Below are 17,263 nucleotides of genomic sequence, written 5' to 3'. Positions count from 1 at the left end.
CAGCCACTGTCCGAGAGCCTGGAACAGACTAGTGTTAATAGGCCATTTTTATAATGCAAATATTTCCTGTTCCATTCCCTTGTGGGGGCAAGAAGTGATGACTCGGCCAAAAATGGCCTCATTAATTTATTAAATAGATCAAATTTTGCCCCCACAAGGGACTGGAGCTAACATTAACAAAATGGTGTACTATCAGCTCTTGGGAGCTTGTTCAGTATTCGAGTGTATTTTATCGTTTCCTACAATTCTGAGAAATAAAGGACACAAAAAGAGGCTAAACGTGAGTGGACAGTGTAACGATGTAATTTATGTATGTTAAGCTTACATCCGGGATCGGCCTCTGGGATCCCGGATGTGTTTGCTCGCTTCACTTGATGTACACGCGGTTTTACAAAAACACTTCGTGTTTAAAGGCTCTAGTACTTGATTGTCTGGCTTAGCAAATACGTTTTATAAAGAGCAAACTGTATATGCTTTAACTATAACTGATGTGCTGACTTTTCTTTTTCAAAAAACCTCAAAGAACAAATGGGAAGACAAACGAAAAGCGTCAGAGAAAAGTTAGACCCCTTGAGGAAATCCAGCCAAGATGAAGGTCAGCCGTAGACGTTAAGATATTTGAAGATATAGAGGTTCTATCTCTAGTCAAGAGAAAAGTTCTCCTGTAACTTAAGCAATGAACATCAACTAATGAATTAAACAAAAAAAGCGGGGAAAACGACGGAATGACTGTTTATTCAAACTGGTAGAAATGTGACGGCTATGATATTACCGTAAACTTCCGAAAGTAACGACCCCCCCGAAAGTAGAGACTCGAAATTTTGGGCGCTATTAAATCCCGAAAGTAGCAAGCCCCCCGAAAGTAGCGAGCCTGCCCCTAAACCCCCCCACCCCCCCGCCCCCCAACCCGGAAATAGTGAGACCAAAGTTCAATAGTATATATTTTTTTTTCCAATCAATTAAGGCACTCTACAACAAGGGAAGGTGTCGCTTATGTAACGAAGCGTTGTGAAAACAAAACCCCTAGAATTTTCATCAAGCAAGAGGAACGCACCACAGGAAACTAATACCATTCTCAACTGGAATGTATTGAAAGGAACGCACAGAGATATTGTTAAAGTAGACTAGCATAGCAGTGACTCATGAAGTACAAACAGTTAACGGTATCTGACTTGCATGCGTTCATGCCAACCACTGACAACACGGCAGCAGAAATTTAACAAATAAAGAATCCTAAGCCGCGTATTACACTGTGATAAAACACGACGGGCATTTGAGAAAACGAGGGAAATGTTGAAAACACGAGCGGCAGGTAAGTGTTTTCTACATTTCTCGAGTGTCTTCAAATGTCCGGATTGTTTTATCACAGTGTAATACACGGCTTAGGCTTCTTCATTTGCTTTATGATATAGGCGAAAAACAATAAAACACGCTTTTTCTATGTTTTATACTCTGATAAAACATGAGTTTTGACCAATCAGAGCGCACGCAGGGTCCTATCTATGTTATAAACTGGAATAAAGCCTCGTATCTCATGTTTTAAGAACTGTTTTTACGAATTTCCGTCTTTTATTTCGTAAAAAGAGCTCAGTCATACCAATTTTATATAACGCTTTTTGCTCCCCGCAAGTAACGACCCCTCGAAAGTAAAGACTTCGCGAAAGTAACGAGCCAAAAAGGCTGCTAATTCCGAAAATAGCGATCCTCGTTACTTTCGGAAGTTTACGATAGTCTGACAGCGAATGTATTACGGTAATCTCACAGTGAATGTATGATCAGAAAGCCCTCATAAGCTACCACCTGCGCACTAATGAACGAAGGCTAATATTAATTTTCGCCCTCAGACAAAATTAAAAACGATCTTCAACTGATGAAAAGTGAGATGAGGAACATGAGTGACAAATTAGACACTTTGATGACACAGAGAGAGACCGAGGATAAAGGTCAGTTCTAAATAAAAACTGGGAGCATTTTTGCACGGTAAAACAAAACAGCTTATCCAGCGAAATTGAAAAAGTAATGATGTTATGCAGTCATTTGCCTATTCTCAGCCGTAAACGAGCCTTGTAAACTTTTGTTAAGAATGCTATGTATTTAAGAAATAGATAAAATGTGCCGTGTTCCTATCGAGTTCTAGCGTTCTTTCAGGAATGCCGTTCTCTGATTGGCTACTCTACTCACTATCTATTTTGTTTTAGTAGAATTCTACTAGTATACTAATGCAAACGCTGCAATCTGATTGGCTGAGCTACTCGTATACTATCAGCCATTAGAGTACAGTGGCTGTCGGTCGTCCACGAAATGCGATGTTTTTATAGTTTTTCCGAAGTTTTGGAAGAAAGTTTAGATGTAAACGGCTAATTAAATTCCTGAGAAGACTAAAAGAAGTGCATTAACGGTTTCTTGACTTTAAAAACTTGAAAATTTTGAAAAAGCGGGTGCGCGCATAAACAACTGCAAATTTGCCAATGACAGTTCAATACGTGCGACTTTGTTTAGGGGTAAAGTTCAATAATGCGTAGAAAAATAATTGGAAACCGTTATTTGCGTTACTTTCAGTTAGAATTCTACTAGAATTCGCTCGAGATTTCTATGAGGCGATAGTTGATTCGGCCTTCGGTCTCATCAACTATCACCTCATAGAAATCTTGAGCTCATAATCTAATTGTTAAGGACGGTGCCTACTAAATACAAAGGTTTTTGCGCCAGGTAAGGACCACGCGGAAAAAGTAGATCTTTGCAAGGGCTATTGGAATCCACAGAGAAAAATGGGGGTAGCCACGCATTTTTTCGAGATAATTAGCCTTGAATCTCAACAAAAATGCTGACATCAGCATTTTCCTGAAAAAAGAAGGAAAGGATATTTCTTCACAAATTTCCATAGAATTCGCCTTTACATACAGAAAAGCAAACACATTTAAAAGATCTTTAAACTACATTGCAAATGGTGACAAAAAAAAACATTTCTGATGTGTTTTTAATAACAAAATCCTTGCAAAAGTGCTTTTAAGTGTCTGACAGCCTTCCTCTGGCTCAGCTAAAAGACAGTCTAAATACCTTTTGCTCACAACCAGAAACTAATCTCGTGTTGAATAGCTTGTCACTTCCATTTCATAACATAAAATGTAGGGGTAACCACGCGTTTTTTAAAGTTATTGATCTTTTTTGAAAACTTTTACGGTGCCCGTTACATTTTTTCCTGTCACCTCCCCATTAAGTGAGACATTTGCGTATCTTGTACTTATTTTGCGCGCGCACTACGCCATCTGCAGGTACATGTTTACAGTTGGATTTCAGTATAATTTTCGACAAATAATAGCTAGATTTTCAGCTGGAAGACGTAAACAGTTTGTGGTTAGCGATATGCTGTCATTCTGGTGTTCCTGGTTTGAGTACAGGTTCATTAAACTTGATTTGGTCACAGTAGAAAAATTTTGCTTTCATTTTAGTCGTGTACGTGATAGCGTAGTTGATTGCGTCAATGTCAGCCCCAGCGCGCGCGTGGAGCTAAGCCATGACTTGCGTGATTTGCAGAACGTGTGCGCGCTAACAAAAGTAGGCACCGTCCTTAAGTAGATATAGTGACCAGTGTGCGCTTGTTATTTAAATGACGGCCGTTTCTTTGCGTTTTCGAAGTGTCTGTGAAAATGATTTAGATAAAATTTTGAACAGGAGCCATAATCGGGGACGGAGACCGTAAGCGCGCCCTATTTCTAGTATTGGGCTGTCTCCATGGTATGGGACAATTTTTCTATTTTTAGAACAAATTGCGCCATCATGTGCGGTACACGCGCGTACACGCTGCGAGGATTTTTGCGGATGTAGCGCGGGGAAATGGCGTCCGAAATTCTCAAAATGTTTTGGTACTTTTGGCCCACAACTCAATACCTTCATGTCTGTTGGAATTTTGCTTCAGTGTTTTCGTCGTAAGCTGCTCCAGTTTGAGTGAAGTAAGACAGTGTCAATATTTAGTTATGTGCCGCTTTATATCACTGACCAAGTTGTTTTCCGCAGCATCTTTTACAAGAGCTCCACATTACTCCACTCTACTGAAGTTTCACACATGTTGAACGTTAACAGCTTTTCCATAACACAACAAAAAACTAGTTGGATATACTTGGATCTAGTAGCGTTTCAGGACTTCAAAGTTTCCCTCCTCTTGCCACACGCTTGCGAGGATTTCGCCAGTCGATCGCGACCGAAAAGTAAAAAAAATAATTGCAAGTTTGAGTTTCGCCTGAATAGTAGGCAACGCTTGATGTTTTATCAAGGCCCAATAAGTGACAATAAGTTTATATCTGTAGATACTGCTCAGTTTTCTTCGTGTAAAAATCCAACAAATTGTCTGTTGTCGATAAATAAGAGCGCCCGCCGATGCGTGTTTTGTTCGGTCGGTAAAACATGACAAATTGCACTCCCGCACTTTCGTGTGAAAACTTACATCGAACTCAGATAATATCTCTAGTTTTTAAATATGTTTAAGGTTGATTAATGTTTGAGAACATATTAAAAGCCTAGCTGAAAATATGTGAATACAGCAGAAATCAGCAAAGTTACGATGAACAACGATTTCGATTTTGTTGGCTGAGTTATCAAAACTCCTTGTCTATTTTATTTTCGCAGTGTAAAATTTCACCGTGTTAAAGAAACACACATGATGTTAGTAGCCTTTTGACGTTGGTAAAAATTATTGCAGCATCTCAACACAAAAGACAACGAAAGAAATCTTTGTCAAGATTTGTCGGACTTGAAAGTGCACGCGCTGCACTATGCAAATGAGCTACTCAAAAACTTTTGCAAACTCGCCAAACAAACAGAAACAATAAGAAACTATCAAAAACAGGTTCTGGTTATGATTAAGCATTGTTTGAGAAACTCTCAAATTAGCTCGATACCAGAGTAAAGAGTATTCTTTCATAATTTTTCTTTACAGAACAAACGCAAAAGCTTACGCGTTTAACTAGCGCGAGCAGATATTATTCATTCACAGCGCGAAATTGAAGTCGTTTTCGACCCTGAAAAACTCACCTTTTCCAGAGCATAAACCTATATAAAACCTATATATAAGAACCCTGGATCTTATTCATTGCCTTATTCCCTGCCATCGCTGTGAAAAGTCTGCAAGGAATCTCGCAGCTCTCACCATTTGATCACAGAACGTGACAACATCCACGCGAGAACCCCCGACATGTGCGTGGATCCGCGCGGATATATGTCGTCATGGTGGGGCAATTTTAAAAATAGAAAAATTTTCCCATATCATTCCCATATCATAGGTGCGCGCGGATCATAAGACTTCCGGTCTCCGTCCCCGATTATGGCTCCTAGTTTTGAACGAATAGTAGAATTATATTAAAACGATGTCTATCGCGTGATAGTTCGCGACTAAATTTTCTCCGATTCTTATTGGTTTAAACTGATCACGTCACGCGATAGTGTTCATCCGCAGAGAGACACCATCAGCCCATAGTGCCCGTCCGAGGAAAATACCTGGATGGATAGTACTCGTCCGTGAAAAAGTTTTCTGTAAACAAGCGAACTTATAAAAAAATAAACAATTGAAATTGTATTAAGTACGTTTTTGTCTGTTTTCCTTTTGGAATTTTACATTTGGCTTTCACGGCTTTCGTCTCAAAAAGTTGAAAATAATTCCGTATGATTTTTGAACTGGCGCGTGGAAGAAAATTTAATAATGAACAATTAAGACAATGGAGTGTTTATGTCTCGGAACTATCGGTCTGATGGTTGCCCCTTGGAAATTTGATGTTCTTAAAACTCGCATATTTGTTTTAAGAACATCAAATTTCTGCGGGGCAACCAACTATCAGCCAATAGTTCCTCGACAGAAACACTCTATTGTTTAAATAGGAATCTTGAGCTCATAATCTAATTGTTTAATATAGAAACACGAATTATGATTTTTTAACTACCTAGCGCACATATGCGTCTAGATAGGGTCGTGCTCTTTGTACCACTTGTAACGTAATCAATTTAAATGTCACCAGATATTCTTGATAAGCAGATAACAGAGTTAGGATAGATCAATTCGCACAACTGTCCGTTTTGGATATCGATTGCATTCCGACGGAGCAAATTTTCCAAAGTTTGGCTTATACACATGCGCCAAATAAAGATATTGTACATTTTTGTACCTAATCTTCAGGAAAATCTACCTTCTAGCTAGAAGTAAGTAAGTAAGTAACAGCTTTATTAATGTGTCAATGTATTTAGTTTTCACAACTAATTGGGGACACAACAGAAAAAATAAAAATTATTTACAAATAAGGAATAATAATAAAATGTATATACAATTAAAATATGTAGCATGTATAAATTGTACAATAAAACAATGGGTATATAAGAGGTAGTCTTTAAGAATTGCAAAGGTTGCAGCAGCTATTGTTGTTGTTTAAGAGTGACGTTAGGTCTTTTTTCCTAATGTTCTTTTCATAAGATTCAATATTCGAGGAGCCTTTCAATTTACTATCTAGTTTCGACCATATATGAGGTCCTTGATACCTAATAGAATCGCTTTTGCAGCACCATTAAGACCCATTTAGCGTTATGGCAGCCAAAAAACAGATTTAACGGTTAAAAAACTGCATTTCTTGTGAAAATTGTGGTAGTTAAATGGATTTATTAACCATGCACCTGTCATAGGCTTAGGAATAAACTTGTATACTCCAAAATGTTGTAAAGTCCATTTTCTGTCCGTCATGCACTCACTCCGCCAGGTCTAGTTTTGGCGGACTCTCTACTTGCTCTGTTTACAGGTTTCGTGAAATGATGACAAGAACCTGCTGTACTAGATTGTGTAAACATAACTTTCTTGTTTCTCTGGATTGACTTAAATGTACTTCGACAGTCAACACAAACTTATGTACCACGCTTTATCCACAGAGAGAGATGATTTCCGGAGGATGAAAAGGGAAATACGAACCATCAGCGAAAAGTTGAATGAAGGTAGAGATTTAATTAGTTGTTTTAAGAGGTAATCTAGTGGGAGGCGCGGTGGCCGTCTTCGGATCGAGCGGTCTGAGTTCCAGCCCTGCCCGGGGACGTTGCGTTGTGTTCTTGGCAAGGCACTTTACTCTTGCAGTGCCTCTCTCCACCCAGGTGTATAAATGGGTACCGGCCAACTTAATGCTGGGTGTAACCCTGCAATGGACTAGCACCCCATCCAGGGAGGAGTTGAAAAACTCCTAGTCGCTTCATGCTACAGAAACCGGGATAAGCTCCGACCTGATGGGATACTTGGCTCGTATCCAGACTTTACCTTTACGAGGAAATCTTAGCACACCGTTCGAAAGAGTGACTTGTCGTACGAGAAAAGTATTTCCGCAGAAGAGAAGTGAAATGATTGTTTCAGATCTAAAAGGAGCTCTTTCTACTTATGCCTGTGTGTACTTTTAATACCACTTAAGCCTATTAGGTTCTTGCTTGCGACATAACGACATAAGAACATCCTAACATAATGATACTATCAAAACATAACAGCATGAACACAACAACATAAGGAGAAAACTGATTTTTTCCTTATGTCGTTATGGCTAATAGGCCCGGTTCATACCTCGCATTTCTGCCGTGTCGAATTCAAATCAACAAATTAAATTCGACAGAAATTCGACGTCTGAATCGGCTGCCGCATTTCTGCTGCACGTTCGACTGGTCTTGTCGCATTATGCGACAGAAATGCGACACCGATTCAAACGTTGAATTTCTGCCGTGTCGAATCTAATGCATACATTATGTTAATGTATTGAGCATGCGTAAATTTGGTCTCGCCAAAGAAAAAGAATCCATTCTCGACCCAATGCAACCTGAAAATATTGCAGCACATGCTGCATTGTCAGCCTTCTCCTTCTCGTTCCATTAGCGGACAATTTTTCGCAAAATTAAAATCCTTCGTCGCTCAGTATCTTCGTCCGCCATATTGAATACTCTACGTTTAAAACCTTTTCCACTGGCCGACATACCAGTCAGTATTCACGCTGAATTAAGTGCGACATAAGTGCGACGTATGAATCGACAGTCGCCTTTCTGCCGCACTTAATTGAATTGAATTCGACACGGCAGAAATGCGACGTATAAACCGGGCCTAACAGACGCACGGGAACATGGAATTTACTCGCTTTATATGATAAGGAAACAAAGAAATGTTGATGACGTCATGTGTTCGTTGTTCTTCCAATTGATCTTTCGTAAGAACTAATCAAAATGCGAGAATAATTCCACTGATTATACAAATAGCTGGTGAAGCCCGTAGATGAGTCCTTTTTATTCTTAGGGCAAACATATATTTCGATATGTTTAAATTTAAAAAGAAGTTATCTCTGTCCTTGCTTTAGTAAAGAGCCTTGATGTGACCACAACCAATAGCGGTCATGTAAAGACTGTCTGGATTTCGCTTAATCAAAACTAAATATTTATTCATAGAAAACACCAGGGACAAAGTCGTGGAGTTGAAAGTTGTCGTGGAGAACATGAAGGTAGATTTGGATGCTTTAATGAACCGACTTCCCCCTGTAAAAAAGAAACCTAGGATGGAAGGTAAGGTCTACTGATATTTTCTGGAAGATGTAATTAGCCTGGCTACCTCCTGTCCTAAATTAGAAAATTGGAGAGAGTTGCACAAAGGCTTAATGTAGATTTTTCGCAACCCTCTATTTTCTCGTTTTTTAATTCGATCGTTGAACACACGGGTAGAATCGCGAGAGAACTGGACACCAGCACAAAACGAGATGGGGAGCGAGATAAATGTTCTCTGTTCCCTTCGCTCGCTTCTCCGCCCAACCCCCTCGTACATTGCGCACGTGCTCACTTTTTCCTTCGATTACGTGCGATGAAAAAATCAGAGGCTGTTAACAGTCTAGTTAAATACAGATAGATATTGTGGGACAGGTCCGGTTGAAATCCTCTTCCGCGCGCTGGTGTATTAATAGGTATTCCCTGGATTGCAAATGAGATGGAAAGAACAAGCTAAATGCCCTGCTGTAGTAAATACTATCAAAAGTGTTCTAAGCTGACACGGCCACAAAATGATAGGCTTCTGGTCATCGCTATCACTACTATCACACTATGACCATTGTAAATAAATAGGAAATAAATAAAACTTTGAAATCAAAATTGACAGAGGAAGCGAGACACAGAAGTATTACAAAGTCACTGTCGTGTTTCAAAATTCCAACCCGTTTTCTTTTTCAAAAAATCTGTGTGTTGTCGATTGTTTGCATATTTCTTACTTTAGATTGACAATTTACCTAAGTAGCTTTCATTTAATTACTTCTAGATGTTTTTGATCCAGCTGAGCTAATTGACGGAATTCGCCAACTCTACAAACTCCGCGAGGGATGGCTTGCACCGTTTCCCTGGTGTGAAGAGTTTCACTTTCATCTTGATGATATTTTTACCAAACTTAAAGTGGTCAGCAGGAAAAAAACGAGAGGAAAAGCGACAGACAACATTGTGAACATGTCTGAGATCTTCAAACCACATGAAGAATGTTCACAACCAAGAACAGTGTTAATTGAAGGAAAGCCTGGTATGGGGAAAACGACTTACTGCAAAAAGCTGGTATATGACTGGGCTACAGGAAAGCAACAACAAGATTGTTTCCCAAGGTTTGAAACAGTCCTGTTGCTGAAGTGTCGTGGTATGCAGTCTGACCTGTGGAAGGCCATTGATGATCAACTTCTGCCTCGAGAAGTTGGAGAAGACGTAAGAGATAGATTCTTCACATTCATCCGCCAGAATCAGTCTGATGTTTTGCTAGTACTCGATGGATTGGATGAGGTTTCCACTAGTAAATTGCCAGTGTTTACAGAAATCATTCAGGGCAGAGTGCTTCCAAAGTGTCACTTGGTTGCGACTGCAAGGCACGAGGCTGGAATTAAGGTCCGAATACACAGTGACACCCTGCTGGAAATTGAAGGTTTTACCGAAGAAGATGCAAGGAAATTTATCTTAAAGTACTTCGATACATCGGAGAATTTGGCTCAAAAGGTCTTGTCCAAGCTGGAAAGCGATAAAAATCTGAAAGACATGGCCGCCAACCCTCTGAATGCTGCACTCCTTTGCCTTGTTTGTGAAGAGCATCGAGGTGTTTTCCCAGAACGTAGGACGCAACTGTGCGTGGAAATAATACAATGTATCCTTAGAAGATATAGAAGAAAGACAGGACTGCCAGAAGTGAACGCGGATCTCATCGAAGAGTATAACCCTCAACTGAAACATCTTGGCCGAATAGCATTGAATGGTTTACTTGAAGGCAAATTGGACTTCGACGAAAGTGAGCTTCAAAATCATGCAGACGACTTACCTGGATTCGGATTTTTGTCACTTCAGACCGGAGGCAGTAAACTAAGATCAGGCCGGCATTACAGCTTTCTACATAAGAGTTTTCAAGAATGGTTTGCAGCCCTCTATCTTTATTATCAGCTTATCGAAAAAGAGATCATTCCCGCCAAAATAGTTGCTGAAGAACGATTTGCTCGTGAGCTGAAAGAGGTGCTTTCATACACATGTGGTCTGTTAGCAGCGAGATGCAAGAAAAAAGCAGTAGCCCTAACGAAATGTATCATGAGGGAGGTGAACCACGAAGTTCAAGAATATAGCTATGATAGCAGTTGTGTCATTGTTCGCGATGAAGGCGATGATAGCGATGATGGTGATGATACCGCTGATACCGATGATGGCGATGATAGCGATGGCGATGATAGCGATGGCGATGATAGCGATGGCGATGATAGCGATGGCGATGATAGCGATGGCGATGATAGCGATGGCGATGATAGCGATGGCGATGATAGCGATGGCGATGATAGCGATGGCGATGATACCGATGATCGGTTCACTATTCTACTGGACTGCGTTGTAGAATGTAAACAAGACAACAGCAGTTTTCAAGCGGATTTGGCCCGTGAGCTTGGCTCATCACTTGAACTTCAAAAGCTGCGATGTCGTGATGGCAAAATTAATACTGCAAACGTTGTTGTTCTAGCTGATGTGCTAAAATCCAACACAACAGTGACAGCGTTGGATTTGGATGACGATAGCATTGGTGATGCTGGTACAGCAGGTCTAGCTGAGGCACTTAAATCCAACACAACACTGACAGAGTTGGATTTGGGTTACAATGAAATTGGTGATGCTGGCGCAGCAGGTCTAGCTGAGGTGCTTAAATCCAACACAACTCTGAGAGTGTTGAAATTGTCTAACAATTACACTGGTAATGCTGGTGCAGCAGGTCTAGCTGAGGCGCTTAAATCCAACACAACTCTGAGAGTGTTGAAATTGTCTAACAATGACATTGGTGATGCTGGTGCAGGAGGTCTAGCTGAGGTGCTTAAATCCAACACAACTCTGAGAGTGTTGAAATTGTCTACCAATGACATTGGTGATGCTGGTGCAGAGCGTCTAGCTGAGGCGCTTAAATCCAACACAACTCTGAGAGTGTTGAAATTGTCTACCAATGACACTGGTGATGCTGGTGCAGCACGTCTAGCTGAGGCGCTTAAATCCAACACAACTCTGAGAGTGTTGAAATTGTCTAACAATCACATTGGTGATGCTGGTGCAGAGCGTCTAGCTGAGGCGCTTAAATCCAACACAACACTGACAGTGTTGAAATTGTCTTCCAATGACATTGGTGATGCTGGTGCAGCAGGTCTAGCTGAGGCGCTTAAATCCAACACAACTCTGAGAGTGTTGAAATTGTCTAACAATGACATTGGTGATGCTGGTGCAGCACGTCTAGCTGAGGCGCTTAAATCCAACACAACTCTGAGAGTGTTGAACTTGTCTACCAATGACACTGGTGATGCTGGTGCAGCACGTCTAGCTGAGGCGCTTAAATCCAACACAACTCTGAGAGTGTTGAAATTGTCTAACAATGACATTGGTGATGCTGGTGCAGAGCGTCTAGCTGAGGCGCTTAAATCCAACACAACACTGACAGTGTTGAACTTGTCTGGCAATGACATTGGTGATGCTGGTGCAGCAGGTCTAGCTGATGCGCTTAAATCCAACACAACAGTGACTGTTGAATGTCTATAACAATGATATTGGTGATGCTGGGCAGCATGTCTAGCTGAGGTGTTGTGTTGGACTTAAAAGTCCAACACAACAGGGAGAATGAATTTCTTTCCATATTTATCCGATTTCTAGCTGATTTAGGTTTTTTGAATGAACACTGACAGATCTTGTATGTGACATGTAATTCGAGACCAAGTGGCTTTTAAGTAAGATACGAATTGCTTCGCTATCAAAATTTCTTACCACCTGGAGGTCCAAAAGTAGTTATGTTTTTTTAATAATCTCCACTATAATGGAATTTTCTGATATTTTTTCCTTTCTTCAGTCATTACACTATGAATTCCGAGTTGAGATTTAGTTGGCAAAATTACACAAGTTTCAGTGTTTACAGAATCGTTGAAAATTTTTCCCGGTTTTGACGGTTTAAGGCAAGCAGGCACAGTTGAACTAGCGGGGAAAAAAGGTCTGGGGCTAAAAATAGGAACTAGTGTACTGAGGGTCAGCCCAGTCTCTGGACCTCTCTCCTTCCATTCTCGTCCCCATAGCCCTTTTCGCTCTTCTTAGCCGGCAGGGCGATTCTCGTGCCAAGGCCCTGCCGGCTGAGTGGAGCGGAAAGGGCTATGGGGACGAGAATGCTCTCCTTCCAGACGAAACTGAGCCGAGGACTCCTGGGAACAACCGACTGACTTTAAGAAATGCTTTGTTTGTCGTTAATGTAAAAAATTTGCAGAATTGTATCTGCTTGTGAGTCTATCATATGTTTAACTATTAGTAATCAGAGATTATGAGAGTGCGTTCGACGCTCTCACTTTAATATATAGTTACATATCGTAAATAAATGATTTCACTAGCTGACTTTCAACCTTTGTCTATTGCTAAAAATCAACATTTTTCAGCAGCAACCGAGGTTTTACAGTCAGATATGCATAGTGTCAAAGTCCACGCTAATGAAGAGGTCATGATTTGTTGATACGTTGCGTGACGCTGCCAGTTTCTGTAGTCTCTCAAGTTTCACAGAATATTTAAATTACGTACATTATTCTAAGCTAGCATTTGCAGTCGCGTGCTCGTTTCGCGACTAATTCGAGTATTTCCCCTGATGAATAAAGTAGTCTTGTGGATCTTGCCTTCAGAGTACTTTTCCACCGATTCCAAACAATAAAATTTCGACCGGATCAAGACTGAGCTATCTGTCGCGACTGGAACTAATCAACAAACGGCAATCAAAATGTAGCTATTCCCACGGTTATCATCCCAAAGCCAAGTCGTGTTAATAAACAAGGACAATTCCCTGAGATTGCGATAAATGCTGCCGTCGAAGCGTTTAAATTCGCCAAAATCTAACGCTGAGAGCACATAATAGCGAGGTGTATGGCGACTGAATGGAAAGAAGTCAAAAAAAGATCCATCGGAAAGACGAGCTCACATGGCCTTCTCACATACTCACATGTTCGCCACATGTCTTATCACATGTCTTAACATTAAACGGTACCAGTTTACTGGCCGTGACATGCTCCTACAAAAATCAAGCGGGGTGGCCATTTTGGTGTCCTTACAGGAATGTGGTTTTTTTCGGCCTAGAACCGTGCACAGGAAGACCAACTCTGAAAAGCCACAGGTCAAAATTAGGTTTGCGTTCCACGTCGTCGAACGCAATAAACGATGTAAATAGACACTTTCTATGTTTTTCCGAGTTTTAATGTATTCTTTCGTTTGTTTGTGATAATCTGTATTTACTTAACTAGCCAGGAATGCGAAATACACAACCCCTATGCGTAAAGTAAATTACTCTATTGGTCTCTATTCACAACAGTTGTTACACGACGATAATGTTTCAAAAGATACATGTACATGTAATGTGTAAATGAGAGTGAACTGTTGTAATGAAGATATCTTTAATCTGGAAGAGGTGAGCACTGTTCAGCGGTATGTTACAAGGTCGAAGCTTAGGGCTGTCCACAAGTTGCTCCAATTTTCTCAAAAAGTTGCTCAAAAGTTGCTCCAAAACTCTAATAAGTTGCTCAAAAGTTGCCCCAAAATCCAAAAGTTGCTCAAAAGTTGCTTTCAGTTATTTAGTGTAAGAGATTGATTAACAACTTAAATAAAGATTTAATGAATAGATTTAACTTTGCATAGACATTATATACATAATAATAATTATTATATCATACTGACTCATCAATATTGTAAGACTGAGTCTCTCTCAACCCAAATCATAAAAATCTGATTCTCTGTATTGGCTTTCTATTACGATAACCACGTGATTGTATTCGAACAAAACAAACTTTGCTAATATGCTTATTAAATATATAAAGTTTCTCTGACATACACGAGTGTATGACTGTATGTGGTATAAAACCATTGTCTTTCAATATTTACTTCTTTGCGGATGTAGTACAGAGCACTGTCCCTGTTGGTCAATGTTTTGCACCACCAGCTAGTCCTCTACAGACATATAATTCAAGATTTCATGTGCGCTTATTGTCATTGTAACGTAACATGACCGATGTTTCCACTGTTTCCTCTAATGCTGCCTCTTGCTGCTTGCTAAATGCATTTTGCAGCAGGCTAAACACTCGTTCAGCTGATGCTGAACTAGGCTGCACCAACAAGATCTTTTTGACTGCAGCAGACCAATTTGGGAGAGCATCGGCATGTGTAGCCCACCACTGTACTTTGCCTTCCTCTGTTTCAATGGCTGCACCATCAGCAATGGCCAGATAGTTTGGCAGCTCTTCCACAAGCTGTACAACTTCTGCATCAGTAATGAAACTAAATTGCTTTAGTTCCTGGACTGATGCAGCAGTTGGATGTAGTGCTTGCACCTGTATTGGGCAGCATAAGCATGCAGCCTTAAATGCACGGACAATATTATGGAATTGCACACTGAATTTCTGTTGGTAAAAGCGGAAGCCTGGATTGATACATTCTTTTGCTTGAGCAACTAACTGGTTGTACAATGCCATATTTCTACCTGCATGTTGGCGAGCTTTGGCCTCAGTGTTTGGATAAGATTCAATGGCTATTGCATGTGCTAATGAGGACAAACGCTCATAGCAAGTAAATACTAAGGGACCATCCCCCTCAAGATAATAAGTTGCTTGAACAAAGTGCTTGCCCGCATCAATCATAGCAGCAAGCTCAATGTCTTAGTCTCTAGCAGTAGCTGGATCATCAAAAATCTCCAACAGGCTTGCACGGCAAACAGGAGACAGGTTATCATTTTCTCTTAGAAAGGGCTCAACATCCCCAAAAAACTCCATGACCTGATTGAGAACTTCCTATTTGCTCCACCATCTGGTTTTGGAATGAAGTCGCATTGCTGTGCCAGTTCTTGTCTTCCACAACAGCCGAGCAGCTGGACTGAGAGAAAACATGGTGTTCCAACACCTAGAAAATGTGTCTAGGACACTAAATTCAAAGTGTTTCCCAACATTATCGATTGTGTGTGAGAAACAGATGGCATTAAGAATATTGGGGAAGAAAAACATGACTTGACGCAATCCAGCTTCATTTACTGATGCACCATCTCTCATTGCTACTAGAAGATGGTTTGGTTGCATTCCATACTCCACAGCCAGGCACTGAATCAGCCTTTGAGCAAGCTCTTCCGCATTCATGCTCTTGGCTAAAATTTCTAATTTGAGAACCTTCTGCTGTATATTCCAATCTTTGTCAATGAAGCGAACGATATTTGCCAACGCTTCTCCAAGTCTGGTGCTGCCATCAAAGATCACAGAAAAAGCACTGTTGGCAGCTATTTCGGATTTCACAAAGTCTATCTCCTTCTGACGAATCATGGGAATGAATTCTGCTAGATGGTTCCGAGATGTCAAGCGATGACCATATTTTTCAAGAAATGGTCGCAAACTGTCGACTTTTAAAAGGGGAACACCTGCCTTCAGTAGAGCTTCCACAAGCTCATATCGATAGAGCCTCATGTCTTCAGGTAATGTGGATCCTTTTGCTCCTCCGCTTGTTTTTGCAAGAAGATCCTTGATATTTTGATCTTTCTTCTTGCTTTTCTTAATATTCTCCAGCGCTTTGATGCGCTTTATGGATGATACGTGTTTCTTGACAGAACTCTTTTTTTTGGAAAGAGTTTCTCTGCAGGCGTCACATCTTAGATTTCCCGACACTGTAGTTAGGCACTGGTCTTTAAACTCGTTCACTCTATCCCACGCGGACACATTTGGATCGAGTGATCCACGCACATTTCTCTTCTTTTCGGCTGGATTAGTCTGCACTTTTCTTTTCCGAGAGATACTGGCTTTTTCTGGAGTACTTAATCTAGCTCCAGCACTAGCTGCTACTTCTAAAGGATCTGAATATTCATCATCTTCACTCGAGCTTGAATAATCACTCGGCTCCGCCATTTTGAATTTTTCAGCATATCCGCTGACCACCTTCGGCTGCTACCACAGGCAGACCACCAGGGGAAATTTTGGTGCACCCGGTTCACATGACTCCTGTGGGTGATGCCCGCTGAAAGTGCACCAAATTACGCGGGCGTCACCCGTCATAGTACGTACTATAGTACGAGCCTAGTACGGTAGGATACTACAACCGGGCGATTTTATGCCGGCTGACCCTAAGGGTGAAGTCGCATTTTACAAACCCCTCATATCAAAACCATTTGTCGTTTTATTCAAGCTTCTGCTATGAAAAATAACAAAAGCTGGAAAAATGACTGTTTATACCGTGAATTGATGACAACAAGCTATAAAACGACTGGCGAGTGGACTCACAGAGTCTGTAGGATCTTACATCCGAGCGTTTAAAATTATGGGTAGCTCTCGGTGAAAAGTAAACTTCCGAAGTCGCCTCTGATAAGGAAATTTCTCCTTTCATCTAAGCTACTTCAACGGAAATAACCGATGAAAAACTGTTAGCTCCGCAGATCGGAGATTGAAAGCTACGAAGGGAATGAAATTGAACTCCTGGCTGTGTACTATAGTATGGGTATGGCCGGGTGAGGGAGCTTTAAGGGTCATGTCACAATTTACAGCCGTCTAAAATCAAGACCATTGTCATTTAATTCAATTTAGCTTCATTAAGGATTGTTATACTGTAAACTGGGGACTACAAACCATGAATCGAGTGACATTGCACTCCTGACCACGTCGTGTAGAGTCTGTAGGGTCCTACGGCCGGGTGATTAAAAGCTGGGTAGCCATGACTGAACATGATCTGAACTCTAACAACGTACCATTTGATTTTTTACTCCCAC

The 17,263-nt window shown here is 40.8% G+C and overlaps 2 pseudogenes across 1 annotated transcript in view; one reads left to right on the top strand and one right to left on the bottom strand.

Annotated features, from left to right (window-relative positions):
* LOC149110418 (uncharacterized) overlaps window positions 1–12,895 on the top strand; it is a 36,724-nt pseudogene extending 23,829 nt beyond the window's left edge. The window contains exons 8-12 of the transcript XR_016208151.1: window positions 524–595; window positions 1,845–1,943; window positions 6,901–6,963; window positions 8,437–8,550; window positions 9,290–12,895. The product of XR_016208151.1 is annotated as an uncharacterized LOC149110418 (transcript). The remainder of the gene's footprint in view (window positions 1–523; window positions 596–1,844; window positions 1,944–6,900; window positions 6,964–8,436; window positions 8,551–9,289) is intronic.
* A 1,513-nt stretch (window positions 12,896–14,408) lies between these two features.
* LOC149110417 (uncharacterized) lies at window positions 14,409–16,488 on the bottom strand (annotated as a pseudogene).
* Between the last annotated feature and the right edge of the window lie 775 nt (window positions 16,489–17,263).

Source organism: Orbicella faveolata, unplaced genomic scaffold (genome assembly GCF_042242905.1).
Source record: "Orbicella faveolata isolate gen_17 unplaced genomic scaffold, um_ofav_v1 contig_24, whole genome shotgun sequence".
Classification (NCBI taxonomy): Eukaryota; Metazoa; Cnidaria; class Anthozoa; order Scleractinia; family Merulinidae; genus Orbicella; species Orbicella faveolata.
This window is presented reverse-complemented; position numbering and strand designations above follow the sequence as displayed.